The sequence below is a fragment of the Sminthopsis crassicaudata genome, chromosome 5, assembly GCF_048593235.1.
Source record: "Sminthopsis crassicaudata isolate SCR6 chromosome 5, ASM4859323v1, whole genome shotgun sequence".
Classification (NCBI taxonomy): Eukaryota; Metazoa; Chordata; class Mammalia; order Dasyuromorphia; family Dasyuridae; genus Sminthopsis; species Sminthopsis crassicaudata.
Genome location: NC_133621.1, coordinates 10,629,974 through 10,647,868, shown reverse-complemented (window position 1 = coordinate 10,647,868; position 17,895 = coordinate 10,629,974). Strand labels below are relative to the sequence as shown.

The window sequence follows — 17,895 nt, the reverse complement described above, 5'->3', positions numbered from 1 at the left end:
CTTTAGTTTTTTTTTATTTTAAAGAAACAGGAATAAAAATAGTGGACAGAATCTAGGCTCAGTGAAGAAGGCATGGACTTTAATCTCCCAATGAGTGACTCAGGTATAGATATATATATATACACACAACACACATATGTGCATGCATACATACATGTACACAGCACATACATGTATGTCATATATATGTAAACACACAGCATGTATACACACATGTAGTATGTATATCGGCATAATATAATATATACATATGTAGTATGTGTGTATAAATACACACACACACATATATATATATATATACATATATATGTATATATACATGCATATACATATATATCTCAAAAAACTCCATAAGATTTATCTATGAAATCATAGGCAGGTGAAAGTTTATGGTGATTCCCATAATGGAAGTTTCCCATCTAGCCTAAATTACAGATCCTTCATAAGTAGTCTCTAATAGAGAAAAAAGTATAATTTTAATTTTTATATGATTGGTGCAATGACTGGATTTCAAAGAAATAACAATGGCTCCTCTTTGTTTCTTGATCCTGCAAGAACATTGGAGGAAGATTGTTGACATATATTTGTCCTGTGAGTGAAGATGACTTGGACGCTGTTTTCTTATGTTGGGAATCAGTTCCTTCCCAAGAGGCTTTTCCCAGACCCCTTGTTTTGGGAAGTGAAAGTTTCTCTATGAAAGAGTCATTTGCAATAGCTTCTCACAATATCTACTGGGTCATGAAATCAATTGTTCAGCAACAGATTGTGTATAAAATTCAAGAAATCCCACATGAAAGTTACAACACAATCCTAAATGTAAGGACCATGGAAGCCATTAAGCTCCACCCCTTCATTTTACAGTTGAGGAAACTGAGGCTCAAAAGAGATTAGAGCCATTTATCTTAAGCCCCACAGATTGTTAATGCACTAGCTGTAGGCATCTATAACCAAAAATTATGGAGCGCAGCTGTAGCCTGCTTCCATCTTGTACTCATAATTCTTTGTGGATTAGCTTCTGGTATCTTCCTTGTTACTGATTGGGTTCTGATGTTATTGTCATGTCAATTTTGATCCCTTGAAATGGTATAATTGGACGGCTCCAAATGTGAGCGCCACATATAACATCTGAGAAACTCTCCCAATATAAATTATCGGTGCAATTGTGTAGCATAAACAGTTTTGTCCCCCCCAGTCCGTGGATCCCAATTCCAAAATTTAGATTTCTGTATAATAATTGCTGGCACTTGGCATTAAGATCAGAAGGCAGTATGATGAGTGAAAGTAAACTCAAAAAGACTATATTCAATTCTCTCCAATTTTCAGGAAACATAAAACCTGTTGTTTTCATGCTAACTAGAAATGATCTCAGCCTCTCAAGTTTCCTATTTTACTGTCTCTAGTGAGTCAATTGATTCACAATCAAGATCATTTTGGAACTTTGAATTCACATTCACTCCTCACATAAACTGATTCCTGATTTGGAAAAAAAAGCAAAACTAAACCACAACCTCCTAATTGGCTCCTTTCTTGGTACTTCTTACACATAAAGCTAGATGACACAGTAGACATCCTGAAGTCAGAAAAACTCATTTTCCTGTATTTGAGTCTGGCCTTAGATACTTTATAAGTGTGTAATTCTGGGCAAATCACTTAACCTCATTTGCCTCAGTATCCTCATCTATCAAATGGGCTAGAGTAGGGAGTGGCAAACTACTTCAGTGTCTTTACCAAGAAAACTCCAGATTGGATCATGAAGAGTCAGACTTTACTGGAATGACTGAACAACAACAAAACATGTTCTCTCCATTATTTCAGACCAAATACTTCATAAGATCTTGTCTTGGATTAAACATAAGTTAACTTTAATACTCCAAAAGGGACAGGTTTTGACACCTGGGAGAATATAGGAAAAAAGCCACGAATTCACCCTTCATCTTAGTTTTAGATCAAAGCTGTGAAGTTATGTAGATGAATGTGGGGGTCTGAAAAACACTGAAGATGCTCTATATCCTGAAGTATCAAATAATCTGCCAAGATTTAATTCTTTATGCAAAAATAAACAATCACATCCATCTTGTTAGTATGCAAATTTGCTTTCATCATTAATAAATAGCAAAATCATATGTATACCAAAGAATTGTTTTAAAATCAAAATTTAATGGTTTATTATCAGCAAATGATTGATTTGTTTACTTATTTTCTATATCTACATATGTGGGATTGCATAAAAATTTCTAGGGCAAAAAGGGGCACAAATGGAAACTTGGTTTTAGATCATGCAGGAACTCTAACATGTTGAAGTTGCATATAAACTGTCAGGACTCAGCATATCTCTCTGTTCATGTTTATTGGTCAATTACTTGACCAAGACCACAAAGTAAGTGGGAGAACTGGGATATAAACCAAATTCTCTGACTCCAAAGCTAATATTCTTTCCATCATTTTACCTGTCCTATTTTATAGAGGGGCCCTTACTTAAGGATGAATTGCACCAGTTAGTCTCTGAACTCCCTTCCAACTCTGAAATTCTGTGAAATTCCTAGTTAAAAAAGAGTCACTCTGCACTCAGAGTGTGTTTGTATGTATGTAACTCCAACTGCATCCTCAAATAGCCATTTTAAACACCATTCACCTCATATTCTAAGGTAGAAGCCAGTTATTCATTTTGAGTCCCTAAGAGTAGTGTCCCAGTAAATAGGATTGTTTAGCTTTAGGGACTGTTCTTGTCAGAAAGGGTATTATCAAAAAAAGAAGCAAAGAATGAGCAGGTCTTCCATATAAAAGCATCTTACTGTTGGGAAAATGATACTGAGAATTATATCCTTTCTAGAAATCCAGGAAGCAATGGCTACAGAGATTAAAGAGGAATAAAATCAATACCATTGGACCACACTGCCCTGACATAATAGATTAATAGATCCCATACAATGATTTTTCATCCACTTAGCGTTTTGTTTTTGTTTTTGGTCTAATTCATCACATCAGGCCTCATGAGGCTGTTTCCCTTCCAGGAAATCAAAATATGTCATCATTAATGTTTGTTGTTTACTGATTGCCTAAAGGTGACTAAGAGATTGGCAAACTAATAATTGAAAATTCTCAAATAGTCGGATAAACATGTATGCAGTTATGTCTATGTAGTATGCTGAAACAATAGATTATGTATTTATGTCTATTTGTCTATAGAAGTATCTTTTGCCCAGAACTAGGTCAGCCAACAAGCATTTATTAAGCAGCCTGCTCAGTGTCACACTGCCCTAAAAGACTTTGTCTTCTAATAGGGAAAAACAGTACATAAAAAAGAGGTGAAGGGGGGATGTTTGTGTGTGTGTGTATTTGGGAGAGACAGAGAAGAAAGGAGAGAAAGAGAAATAATGGGGAGAGAGAAGAGAGGAGAGAAAAAGAGAGGGAGAGAGAGAGAGAGAAAGAGAGAGAGAGAGAGAGAAAGAGAGAGAGAGAGAGAGAGAGAGAGAGAGAGAGAGAGAGAGAGAGAGAGAGAGAGAGAGAGAGAGAGAGAGAGAGAGAGAGAGAGAGAGAGAGAGAGAGAGAGAGAGAATAAGAATAAGAATGAATGTGACACAAGGTGTTAAGGGACCACGCCTAAGTGCACTGTAAGGAGCAGGTCAATTCTCTGAGAGCTTCCACAGCTGTGTTGCTTGTGGCCTGGGAATGAAATAAATTGGAGGCAGAGGGAAGAGGAGAGAGGTCAGACAATGCAACGGCTCCTCAGTGGAGAGGTCAGAGAACAGCAACTGCCTCTCTGTCTCCTTGAATCATCATCCTCCTCTCACAAGAAGAGAAGAAAAGGTCTACCAGAGGTAAAGCACCATATGGAATTTATTTTCCCAGTCCACAAGCAACACCTGTCAGTAAAGCTGCTTTGCAACTTCTTCAGATGTTATGATTCACAGCTGTGGAGGCTCTTGGAGAATTGACCTGCCCCTTACAGTGCACTTAGGCATGGTCCTTAACAACAGGGCATGGTAGAGAAAAGTCTTGTGGAGATGAGCAGTGAAGGCAGGAGGAGAATAAAGACATATTTGGTCAGAACTTCCTCTTGAAAATGGAGACTTGGAAGCACCAGTCAGGGATTTTCCCAGAGTCACACAGCTAGTGTCTGAGGCTATATTTTAATTCAGGCTTTCACAACAGTTTTTGGATGGAAAGGCAACTTCTCCTCGATCCTGCTCCTGTAACCCATTTCTCATTCAAAAATAAAAATCTTACTTCTTTAATCAAGACTAAAATAACTAGAGAAATCTTAGCTTCTTTATTGAACTCTATCTTTAAACAAGAGACTGGGCACTCACTTTACCTGTACCTTATACTTTGATTGTATAAAATAATAATTGACTTCTTCCCTCCCTTTCTCCCTCTTTCTCTTCTTCATTCATTTGTTCATTCATTCCTTCAATCCTTCATTTGTTTATTCATTCTTTGTTTCTTTGTTTATTCCTTTCTTTTCTTGTTGAAAAAAGGATGAGAAGATTCTGGATTTTAAGCTGGGAGAAATTTCTGAGAAATGAGAAAGCAAAATTACTTGACCAAGACCACAAAGTAAGTGGGGGAACTGGGATATAAACCAAGTCTTCTGACTCCAAAGCTAATATTCTTTCCATCATCTTACCTGTCCTGTTTTATAAAGGGCCTCTTACTTAAGGATGAATTGTACTAACTAGTCTCTGAGCTCCCTTCCAACTCTGAAATTCTGTGATTTTATATCTTGAGAAATTAAAGGTGGGTGTTTTCTACTTTCTGGTGTTCCTGAATAATATATAAATGTATATATTTCCTAAGAACTTAGGGTGCATTCTGATTTCACTGTTTCATTCTGATTATTAGATTATTTCCTAGCATTCATTCTCTATGTGATTCCCCCCATTTTTATTCCCCAAATCCTCTAATCATCCTAAGAGTTATCCCATTAATTTCCATTAAGCTTTATCACAAATCCTGTGAGTGTAGCTGCTACTTCATTTTTCTCATTGACAGTTCCATGTTATGCCTGAATGGATAACTTTATCTAGTTCTCCTTACTGGTCTGCCTATTGTAACCTTAATACATGTCTACTCTTCGATGCATTTTAATGAAAAGACATGATTTGTGTGAAATCAATGGCCAAGCACATCATGAAAGCTTTTCTGTTGTTTTCCATATCATCAAACCAAAAAATACCCTAGAGAAGAAATAGGAAAAAAATATTAATTCACCTTTACCTTTGATGTCAGGTTTGGTCCAAGGATGCTCAGCTCTGATTACTTAATACAAATTTATCAGATAAAAGAGAAGCAAAGAAGCACTTATTAAACACTTACTGTGTGCTAAGCACATTACAAATAATCTCTCATTTGATCATCACAACAGCCTCGAGGTAAATGCAATTATTGTCTCTCTTTTGGAGTTGAGGAAATGGAGATATTTAGAGTCTAAGTGACTTGTCAAGGGTCACCCGACAAATAAGTGTCCGAGGCAACATTTGAACTCAGATTTTCCTGTTTGCAGGATCAGTGTTCTATCCACTACACCATCTACTTAAGGGATCTTATAGGTGATTTATTCCTACCACTTCATTTATCAGATGAGGAAACAGACCCAGAAAGATTGGGAATTGTCCAAGATTACCAGGTGACTAAGGAGCAAAGCCAGGATTCAGAATTTGGTTATCAGACTACAAACTGAATACACTTTTCTCTCCATCATGCAGCCTCATACCACCATCTACATTCTCAAAGATGGGTAAGGTTAAGTAGTGTTCTTAGAAAAGGCTACATCAAGGTTTTTTGGCATTCCAGGTCAGTCCAAAGCCAACATGACTTGATTATTGATCAAATAAAAATCATTCATTGGCTACTAGCAGAGGAACTGTTTTCCATCACTGGGATCTTCAATGAGGGCTGGATGCCCACTTCTTATAGGTCAACCAATCAATCAACCAGCATTTATTAAGTATCTACTATAGCCAGTCATTATGGATAGTACAAAGATGGAAATTAAAAAACAAACAAACAAATCTCTCTTCTGGGAGCCCATATTCTAATGGGAAAGATAAAGAATACACAAAGTACTGACAAATTAGATAGGAGATAACCTTGGGGATAAAGCATTGACAATTGGGCAAGGAAGAACCAGGGAAGATCCCATGTATCTTGAAGGAAGCAAAGAATTCCAGGTGGCAAAGGTGGCTCTGAAAATAATCCAGGCATGGTGAGTGACTTGTCATCTATGAGGAATAACAAGGAGGTCACTATTAATTGTACAATGCATAGAAAGGATTACCTAGTATTAATATCCCCCTACTGATTCCCCCTATTGATGAAGAAGGTAAAAATGAACTAACAAATGAATGAATGAATGAATAAAGGGAGGTACTTTTGAATAAATTACTTATTAGCAAGAACTAAGTAAAAATGTGAAGTAAGAGACTTTGTATGAAGAAAAATTAATGCAGCTAGGTTAATCATGGAAGTGGTTGAGATAAAATGTTCATATTAAATATTCTTTATTTTATATAGACAACTAACAAATATATATGACTAAAATAAATTCATTCCTCAATAAATAACTAAAAATAGAAAGAAAAAACAGGAAGATTAAACTTATGAAGAATGATCAAGTGTACAGTTTGCTTTTGATCCTCAATGTAAGAAGAAGCCATTAGATTTTAATGAGTCCCCTGATGGGGATGGGCTGTTTTATGGTTCAGCTTGTACTGTAGAGGAGTTTTGGAGCATGTTTCACACAAGTGATTACTGATTTCTTTCAAATTCTGAGAATCCATATTCTCCAAGTAATAGAATAATTCATACATATAAGTTGATCTTTTGCATTTTGGAGCTTGCCAGCTTAAAGAAAAGCTAGCTAGAATTAAAAGCTGGACCTTTGTGACCAATTCAAAGTCAGATTTAGTGAAGGGGCTACAATCTTGTCTCTTATGACCAAAAGTTTCTTTTTTGGGAATGGAACTTTGGAGTTATATCCTTGCATGGTTTATGTGTTTGATCAATTTTTCTAGGTGTTTTCCTTGTATGTTATAGTGAAGGGGACAGATGTGATCTCAATGATGCAGGGAGTAAACAAACTCCCTCTACTAGGACAAGTCAGCAGCAGCTCTTCCCCAACTTAGCCTTAGAGAGTTCTGTAGGTTTCTGCCAGGTTAAGGGCACATATTCATGGCTTACTGGTTTTGAGGCCATTTTTCTTCTATTCTCCCAGGCTGCCTTTTCCTTATATGCTTTCACATTGATGGCAAACTCAGGATACTGGATTACATGAAATGTAAAGAGTCAGAGAAATGGGTTCTAATCTCAGTTCTCTGCTTAGCAACTCTGTAGCAAGGGGCAGGTAACTTAACCTTTCTTAGACTCAGATTGTTCTTATCTAAAATGAAGGTATGGGGCTCAGTGGTGCTATCCTTATGATCTGATGATCCTGGGATACTTCCATCAGGTTTGTTCCTTCTTTATGAGAAACATCTTCTGACTTTGAAGACTCCCATAAAAACCTCCAAGAGGCTAATCTAGGAAAGTATCAAGTCCATGAACCTTCTATACACTTGAGAACTCTTAAATGTCATGGGTATTACAGGTCATTTTTATGGTGGAAACTCACAACCTCCAGTTTTTAATTGCTTTGAGCTATGAATTACATGTAACTATTGAAGTTAACAATCAGGGCTAGTTTTTCTCTTTGGAATTAATCTAAATCCTAAGAGATCACAGTCATCAAATAAAATTTAGATTCCATAGACACACCTGAATCCACAAATACTTGGACCTCAAAGGAAGTTTCTGAAAGGTTATAAAAATGTCACAAGCCTCAGCATGTTTTTGAAGCCACAAAAAAGCCAGTATCTCTTAGGAAAGATCAAAATTAAGAGAAATATGTTGGATAGTTAATGTCTCAAAAGAATGATTCCCCCTACTGATGAAGGAGCTAAAATGAACTAACAAATTACTGACTGAATAATGGTAGGTGCTTTTGAACAAATTACTTGTTAGTAAGAACCAAGTAAAATATGTGAAATAAAAGAGACTTTGTAAGAAAGAAAATTAATGTATAATGGAAGTGGTTGACTGAGGAAAAATATTCATATCAAGTATTCTTCATTTTTTATAGACAACTAACAAAAATATAAGCCTAAAGTGCATTCATTCCTCAATAGACAAATAGTGAGAGGACCTGAAGAAACAATTTTCAAAAAAAATTTAAAATTAGGGAAAGTCACAAAAGGGTGTTTCAAATCATGAATGATAAGAGAAATACAAATCAAAACAATCTGAGGGTCTTCTTCACAGCCAGCAAATTGGCAAAAATGACAAAAGATGAGAAGAGTCAATGTTAAAATATTTGTGCATTGTTGGTGGAGCTCTGAATTGGAATAACAATTCTGGAAAGCAGATTTGGAATTATGCAAAGAAAATATCTAAATGACTGATGTCTTTGACTTCATGATTGTACATCAAAAAAATTAATGAACAAGGGAGGCCCCCTATACACCAAATTATTGATAACAGCATTTTCTATGGTAGCAACTTTCTCTTATTTCCCTATGTTCACAGAAGAGATATCCTTAAATCCTGGCTAAGAATTACTCCTTGAAACTGGAAATTGAGTGAATGCCCATCAGTTGGAGAATGGCTAAATAAGTTACAACATATGCATATTATTGTTTTATTATTGATAGATAATAGAACAACATATTACTGCTCTATAAGAAATGATAAGCCGTTAAATTATGAAAAGCCTGGAAAGATTTAGATAAACTGATATTGAGAGAAGTGGGAGAGCATTGTATATAGAAACAAGATCATGTGATTATCAACTGTGGTGGACTTGGCTCTTCTCAACAATGTAGTGATTCAAGACAATTCCAATAGACTTGAGATGGAAAATGTCATCTGCATCCAGAGAGAGAACTTTGGAGAATGAATGTAGATCAAATCATAGTATTTCCACCTTTTTTTGTTTGGTGGTTTTTTCTTTCTCATAGTTTTCTTTCCCTTTTGGTTTGATTTTTCTTGTACCACATATGTAATATGGAAATATGTTTAAAAAGATTACATATATTTAAGTTATATCAGATTACTTACTGTATTAGGGAGGGGAGATGTAAGAAAGGAAGGGAGAAAAATTTGTAATAGAAAGTCTTACAAAAACAATGTTGAAAACTACTTTTACATGTATTTGGAAAAGCAAAATACTATTGAGAAAGAAAGAATTACTTATTGATATGAAGCTTTTTATGGAATGAGATAAGAAACAAAACATTTTCAAGCCTTAAGGTAATGTAGAAATGATTATTATTTAATTATCATTATTATTATTTTCTCATCTTTTTCCATCAGAGATCGGCAATCACTCCATTTTCTCTGGCTCCTTCTCATTTGCTATAAATATATTCTGGTTTCTGAATCCTAAAAACAAGGCAGGCCAGCCAACCAACTATTTCTCAATTGTTTCTGTCTATTTTTATTGATATTTATTTTTACATTACCAAAATTTCTCACAGAAACCTTCTTTCCTCTCCCATATCTGTTTAACAAAAAAAAATTTTTTTAAAATTTTATTTCAGTTACATGTAAAACAACATTTCTCCATTTGTTTTTAAAACTTTGAATTTCAGGGGCAGCTAGGTGGCGCAGTGGATAGAACAGCAGCCCTGAATTCAGGAGGATCCAAGTTCTAATCTGGTCTCAGACACTTAACACTTCCTAGCTGTGTGACCCTGGGCAAGTCACTTAACCCCAGCCTCGGGGGGGGGGGGGGGACAAAAAAAAAAAACCTTTGAATTTCCTAATACTCCCAACATTGAGAAGGTAAATGTTATGCAAAATATTTCTATAAAAGTCATGTTGCAAAAAAAATAGATTCCCCCCCAAAAAAAAACACTTTCAAGAAAAAAAAAAATAAAAAAAAATCATATGCTTCAATATGTATCAATATGTATTCAGACATAATCAGTTCTTCCTCTGCATGTGGGTAGCATTTTTCATCATAAGTCCTCCAGAGTAGTCTTGGATCATTGTATAGCTGAGAATAGAAAAGTCATCCACAGTTGATCATCACACTTTGTAAATAGTTTCATGAGTTTGTGGAGGAATTTCCAGGTATTTCTGGGAGCAACATGCTCATTATTTCTTATAGAACAATAGTATTCCATCATAATCCCATAGTATAATTTATTCAGGTATTCCCCAATTGATGGATATGATCTTAATTTCCAATTCTTTGCCCCCCCAAAAAGAGCTGCTATAAATATTTTTCTATATATAGGTACTTATTCTTTTTATTTAATCTTTTTTTTTTTTGGAGAAAAGAAATAATATTTTTAAAAGAAAAAAATTTAAAGAAAAAATATCCAAACTAATCACTTTATCAAAAATATTTGAAATTATATATAATGTTCTAAACATGAGTATTTTCCATCTCTGAGTTCACACTTTTTATTTGTAATTTTGCAACATTCACATTTGATTTTTTTTTTTTGCTGTTATTCTTCTGATTTCTTTTGTTGTTATTGTGTACATTACTTTCTTGGTTCTGTTAACTTCATTATCAGTTCATGTAAGTCTTTGTATTATTTTGTATCATTATCATATTAGTTATTTCTTATAGTCTAGTAATATTCCACCATAATTTGTTCAACCATTCCCCTATCATTAGGCATATATTCTATTTTCAGTTCTTTGCTACTACAAAAAGGGTGCTTTTTATTTTTAGGATATATATATATGTATATATATGTGTATATATATGTATATATATATATATATATATGAATATGTATATGTATGTACACCTAGGAGTGGAACCTTTGTGACAAAGGATATAAATATTTTAGTCATATTATTTGCCTAAATCCACATTGCTTTTCAAAATGGTTATATTCACAACTTTACCAACAATATACTAACTTCCCTGTTTTTTTTTTTTTGTTTTTGTTTTTGTTTTTTGTTTTTTACAAGTTTGTTGGGGACGAAACAAAACATTAGGGTTCTTTTGAGTTGTATTTCTCTTATTAGTAGTGATTTGATATATTTTTCACATTACCAAAAGTTTATTATTCTTTTGAGAATTATTTCTTTTTCACACACATATCTACTAGTTGTTTATTCATCTTAGATGCCAAATTTTCCTTAAAAATTTTAAATAATATTTTATTTTTCCAATTACAAGTAAAGATAGTTTTAAACATCTTTGTAAGATTTTTATTTCCAATTTTTTTCTCCCTTCTTTCCTTACTGTCCCTCCCCAAGATAGCAATATGATGTGTGTGTGTGTAGATATATATTTACACACACATGTTATGCATATATAATCATTTAAAACATTTTTATATTAGTCATGTTGTGAAAGAAAAATCTGAAGAAAAGGGAACAAATAAGAAAAAAGCAAGTAAGCAAACAAATAAAAAAGGTAAAAAAAATAGTATGCTTTAATTCATATTCAGTTTCCATAGTTATCTCTCTCAATGTGGATGGCATTTTCTACCCCAAGACAATTAGCATTAAATTGTCTTAGATCACTGCGTTGCCGAGAAGAGCTAAATTGATCATAGTTGATCATCACATAATCTTGCTGTTACTTGCTGATTCTGTGCACTTCACATAGTTGATCATCACATAATCTTACTGTTACTTGCTGATTCTGTGTACTTCACGCAGCACCAGGTCAAGCAAGTCTTTCCAGGCTTTTCTGAAATCAGTTTGCTCATTATTTCTTACAGAACAATAATAAGATTTCCTGATATTTATGTACCATAATTTATACAGATATTCCCAAATTAATGGGTATCCATTCAATGTCCAATTCCTTGCCACCACAAAAAGAGGTACTACAAATATCGTTGCACATGTGGATCATTCCCCCTCTTTTATAATCTCTTTGGATTACAGAGACAGCAGTGACACTGTGGGATCAATGGGTATGCACAGTTTTGTAGACCTTTGGGCATGGCTCCTAATTGCTCTACAGAATGGTCAGACCATTTCACAAATCCATGAACAATGCATTAATGTCCCAGTTTCCCCACATCCCCTCCAACATTTATCATTAGCTTTTCCTGTCATTTTAGCCAATCTGAAATGTGTGAGGTAGTACCTTAGAGTTGTTTTAATTTGCATTTATCTAATCAATAGTGATTTAGAGCATTTTTCAGATGACTACAAAGGGCTTCAATAGGACCTGTATTCTAATAAGTTTGACTCAATTCTCTAAATATTTTAGAAATGAGGCTTTTATTAGAGATACTGGCTGTAAAATTGTGTTCCAGGTTTCTGCTTCCCTTCTAATTTTGGCTGTATAAATTATGGTACATAAATATAAGGAAATTTTATTGTTATTTTTGTGCACAACCTTTTTAATTTAATGTGGTCAAAATTATTCATTCTCTATTTCTTCTCTAGTCATTAATTCCTCCCTTTTCTAGAGATCTGACAAATAAACCATCCCTTGTTCTTGAATCCCAAATTTTATTAGAGAACAAAAATGCCTTATTTTTGTTTGTGCAGAAATTTTTCAATTTCATTCATCCTCTCTTTTTCATTGCTTAGTCTTTAACTTCCTACTTTTACTTTGTTATCTTCCCCAGTCCCTCACAATTTTATTTATTCCCAGATCATGTTACTGAAACTGATCTTTCAGGCATTCCTAATGAACATTTTGATTTCAACACACTCTTTTCCCCAGTTCTTACTCTCATATACGTCTGTTTATCATGCAATACTGATATCGCTCTCCCTTCTCCAACTCTGATTCCCTCTTTCCTACTTTGAGACCTCCTATCCTGTAATTAGGATTCTCCTGATTGGTTAGAACCCACTTTGTGGTAATGGCCCAGACCCCTGACCAAGCTTCTTCTTTTCATGGCACTATATCCACAGATGTGCCCTCCTCTCTTCCCACCTTCTACCTCTTGCTCCTGGAACAGAAATACAATGACTGCTGTCATTGGTACTGGAAAGGACATTTGAATTCAATTCTCTGTGTCTCTACTCTTTATCGCTATGACTTCTCAGATCAAAGCTCCTATAACTTTCACATTTTGATATGTGCTCCCTCTATTAGAAAGTAAGTTTGTAAGTCAGGGACTATCTGATTCTTGAAATTGTATCTTCAGCATCTAGCAGAGTTATTCTTTAGTTGTTTTTCAGTTGTGTCTAACCCCACAGGATTAATTGCAAAGAAACTGAAGATGTTTGTCATAGCCTTCATCTCATTCTACAGATGAAGAAACTGAGGCAAACAAAATTAAATGATTTGTCCAGAATTGAAATCAGTAAGATAAGTATTCCTGACTCCATGCTCAGAACTTTACTCACTGCTAACCCAAACTAGTACAGTGCTCACTACATAATATGCACTTAGAAATGAATATTTGCTCATTTATTAATATTTTTCAGAGATATAGTTTTTTGGATTTCTTCTAGCCTCTAAAATTATTCCCCCCTTTTCTGCCTCCTCATTCTTTTCACAACTGCTTAAGACTGATATTCCCCAAAATCCAGTTATCTTTTATCTTCTCACCTAAGCTGTGTGATCTTGAGCATGTTTCTTAAACTTCATTTTTCTCATCTGTTAAATGAGAATGATAACAGTATCTATCTCATAGGATTATTGTGAGTATCAACCAATATATCAGCTGTAAAATGCTTTGTTGGTCTTAACATGCCACATAAATGCTAGCTATTATTATTATTATTATTCTTGCTATTCTCTTTTAACCTCATAATTTACTAAGCCTGTACAAGTGATGATCAAATCTACTACTTTAATCTTGATCTCTCTGAACCTGAGACATGTTGTTCAAATTCCTATAAATGCATCTATATATTTGTAGTCACTCATTTCTAAAATTTGAATGTCAATGATGAAACTTGTTTTATTTTCCCCAGAACTATTTAATCCTTCTGATTTAAATTTCTAAAGGGTAACACCATTCACTCAGTCTCCTATGTAAAAATCTTCATTTTATCTTTTAATGTCTCCTTTCCTTCTTTCATCATATTCAATTAGTCTTATTTCACACTACCCTTCTTAATTTACTTTATATTTCAGTCAAAAAGAACTACAAACTGTTTCTCAAACTTGACATTTCAACATCTTCATCTTCTACTTCTTCCAATTCATATAATCATCCTGTTTCTTTGCATTCAGCTCCCTCCTCATCTTTATAAGATTTTGGATTTTATCAGTCACTAGCTTGCTAGAGCAAAGAGCAAAAGCAATACCAACCTGGAAAAAAAGAATGAAAATGAGATAAATATTTGGTATCCAAGTGAGAAATCCCAACATAATTTATTTAAATAAGCTATTGGTAGCAACAAAATGAAAAAAAAATGGATAAAGGAACAGATATAATTTAATCTTCTACCATTTCCTAAGGAAATTTAATCTTCATAAATAAGTCATTAAAACAGAGCTCAAAAGAGTACAAATTAACTCAGACAACAAACATCCAGTATTCTTGCCATATAGAAAGATATGGGAACAATGGGCAATATATGTTTCAAATATAATTTCATTTGCAAATGGCTTATAATCTGTATTGTAGAAAAGAGTAATCATTTTGATGAGATCATAGATATACTGAGGTTCCCTATGTACTGAATTTCTTTTGTATATATTTTGTGTATAGTATAAATATCTGTCTGAATAGAATGTAAGCTTTTTGACCCTAAAGGCAGTTTTGTTTTTATTTTGTCTGTCATGATGCCTGTAGATGTTTCATAAATGACCAGTTGTTTTATATAAAATTGTTTTATATAGGATTGCATTATGTATCACATAGCATATGGCCATATAATATATATTACATGTTAATATATAATAAAACAAATATTTCTCAATAGATATACCAAAAGTAGTTATAATCTTAAATTTCCAGGTTTCTGTATATTTTAAAATTCTATCCTATAATGGGCATTTTAGGCCTTCTGAAATAAGTCTTTTTCTTCCCTGAGGGGGAAAAATGTATGAAAAGAAAAGATTATAAGAAGAAATTGATTTGAAGAAGAACAAGATTTTTGTTTTGGGTTTAAATTGTTAAATACTATAAGTGGAGAATACCGAGTACTTATCTGATATAATATGACTTTAAATGTTATGTATCTTAGTCTCATTGATAAGTTTTCTATTATTGGTCCATAAAATAATTCAGGAAGCAAAGGAAAAGAGTCCCATTTCTTTGACTCTCTATTAATTCTTTTGCCATTTATTTCTCTCATATGTAATTTGAGCAGAAACCTGATATCAAAATAAGTACCAGGACACAACCATCACAATATCTCATAGTAAGGTGAGATATTCTCATATATCAACTAGTCTGAGTCATAGACAGAGATTGATGTCCCCTGAAGAATATCTAACAAGTGGACCCCTAGATCTTTCTGGAAGACTTCCAAAAGAACAGAGGTTTCTACTGCCCGAGGCAATCAACTTTACTTTGGGACAGCTCCAATTGTTAGGATTTTTTTCCTTAAATCAAGCCAAAATGTGTGTCTTTTTGCAACTGCTGTTCACTTCTCCTGGTTCTGCCCTCTGGCACAAAATAGAACAAAATTAATTCCTCTTCCACATGACAGGCTAGGAAATATTTGGAAAATAGCTTTTATTTCTCCCTCCCTCTTCACCATCATACTTGTTGTGTGAATGAGAAAATATATCTGCAAGGGGAAAAAAAAACAGTGAAGAAAATTATAACTAAGAAGACAAATATCAGTGCATACAATTTGACCTGGGACATTATCATAATTTCATCATTGTTTTCAAAAAATCTAAAAATAGAAAACATTTAAAGTCATCCTTTGGGACAGAATGCAAATTGTCTTAAAACTTAAAAATTTTCTGACAAGTAGTTCTTAAGTCTATTTCAAGGAAGAAATACATAGATGAGATAATTATCATTGGAAAATACTTTCCCTATTATCTGTATTACTTGAGAAGATTCATGATATAGTGGAAAAATATTGGATTTAGTTTTTAACTTCTAGCCTTTTACAGTTGTGTGACTGAAAATTATTTCCTTTCTTTGTGTCTGAGCTTCATCATCTATAATTGGGGACACCAAGAAAGTAATTATTTCCCAGAAATTGTAAAGATCAAATGAGATGAGGGATATTGATAAAGGGCTTAATAAATCTTAAAATAAATTATGTTAACACCAACTATTCTGATTACTCTCTGCATTTATTGTAGTTAAATGAGCATTTCAACATATACAATGCATTAAATATAATAAATATTTAGTAAATTATTAAAGAATTAATGAAAAAAATTAAGTACTAAGGTTTTGGTTCTTTTGCTCACATAGGATCTTTGGATCCTATGTTTATTTAAAAAAAAAACCTAATAATCACTTTTTATTTTTCAAAATACAGGCAAAGGTAGCTTTTAAACATTCTCCCTTGCAAAAGCTTGGGTTCCAAAATTTTCTCCCTCAGTTCCCCTCTCCTCTCTCACCTAGACAGCAAACAATCCAATATAGATTACGCATGTGCAATTCTTCTATTGATTCTCCATTTATTGCTGAGAAGGAGATGAAAAATCTTTTAGTTTTTCATGGGAAGCATAAACCAACAAAGGGTATGTGACTTGCCCAAAGTCTCACAGATAGTAAAGGACAGAAGTCATTATGAGGGCAAAGCCCTCAAAGTCATTCTTTGAATGACTGAACAAAAGTCTTCTGAGGAAAAGTCAGTTTCCCATTATTCACTCCTTTATATGGGGATAAGAGGAATTGATATTCTATTCACATACTATAAAGAAATATTTCAGTATAGGACACCCACAACAATGGGCTTGGAGTCAGAGACCCAGTTTTAAAGCTTGCTCTGTCAAGTGTAACTTTGGACAAATCACTTTCTAGAACTCAATTTCCTCATTTGCAAAATAAAGGGGTTAGATTAGACTATGTACAAGGTTCATTCTAGCTCTTTTTAAAATTAATTATTTTTTTATTAAAGCTTTTTATTTTCAAAACATATGCATGGATAATTTTTTAATTTGACCTTTACAAAACCTTGTGTTCCAAATTTCCCTCTTTCCCCACTCCCTACTCCCTTAGATGGCAAGTAATTCAATATGTTAAAAATATGTCAAATCCAATATATGCATACATATTTATACAATTCTGCTGCACAAGAAAAATCAAATCAAAAAGAAAAAAAAATAGAAAATAAATAAAATGCAAGTAAACAAGAACAAAAAGATTGAGAATACTACGTTGTGATCCACACTTAGTTCCCATGGTCCTCTCTCTGGATGTAGGTGACTCTCTTCATCACAAGATCATTGGAACTGGCCCCAATCATCTCATTATTGAAAAGAGCCACATTCATCAGAATTGATCATTGTATAATGTTTTTGTTGCTGTGTACAATCTTCTCTTGGTTCTACTCACTTCACTTAGCATCAGTTCATGTAAGTCTCTTCAGGCCTCTCTGAAATCATCCTGATTATTTCTTACAGACAATAGTATTCCATAACATTCATATACGATAACATATATTACATGTTAATATATAATAAAACAAATATTTCTCAATAGATATACCAAAAGTAGTTATAATCCTAAATTTCCAGCTTTCTGTATATTTTAAAATTTTATCCTATATTGGGCATCCACTCAGTTTCCAATTTCTTGCTACTACAAAAATGGCTTCCACAAACATTTTTGCACATGAGGATCCCTTTTGCCCCATTAAAATCAATTTGGGTTATAGGCCCAGTAGAAACACTGCTGGATCAAAGGGTATGCACATTTTGATAGCCCTTTGACCATAGTTCCAAATTGCTCTCTAGAATGGTTGGATCAGTTCACAACTCCACAAACAATGGATTAGTGTACTAGTTTTCCCACATCCTCTCCAACATCTGACATTATGTTTTCCTGTCAT

At 33.7% G+C, this 17,895-nt stretch overlaps 1 long non-coding RNA gene across 2 annotated transcripts in view; it reads left to right on the top strand.

Annotated features, from left to right (window-relative positions):
• Positions 1–17,895, top strand: part of LOC141543131 (uncharacterized) — a 136,259-nt gene that overhangs the window by 32,889 nt on the left and 85,475 nt on the right. The window contains exon 1 of one of the 2 annotated variants that reach the window (XR_012482347.1): positions 4,477–4,557. The exons of the other annotated variant lie outside the window; for it this stretch is intronic. This is a non-coding gene — a long non-coding RNA (uncharacterized LOC141543131). Of the gene's footprint in view, positions 1–4,476; positions 4,558–17,895 lie in introns of those variants that run through there. 2 annotated transcript variants of the gene reach the window in all.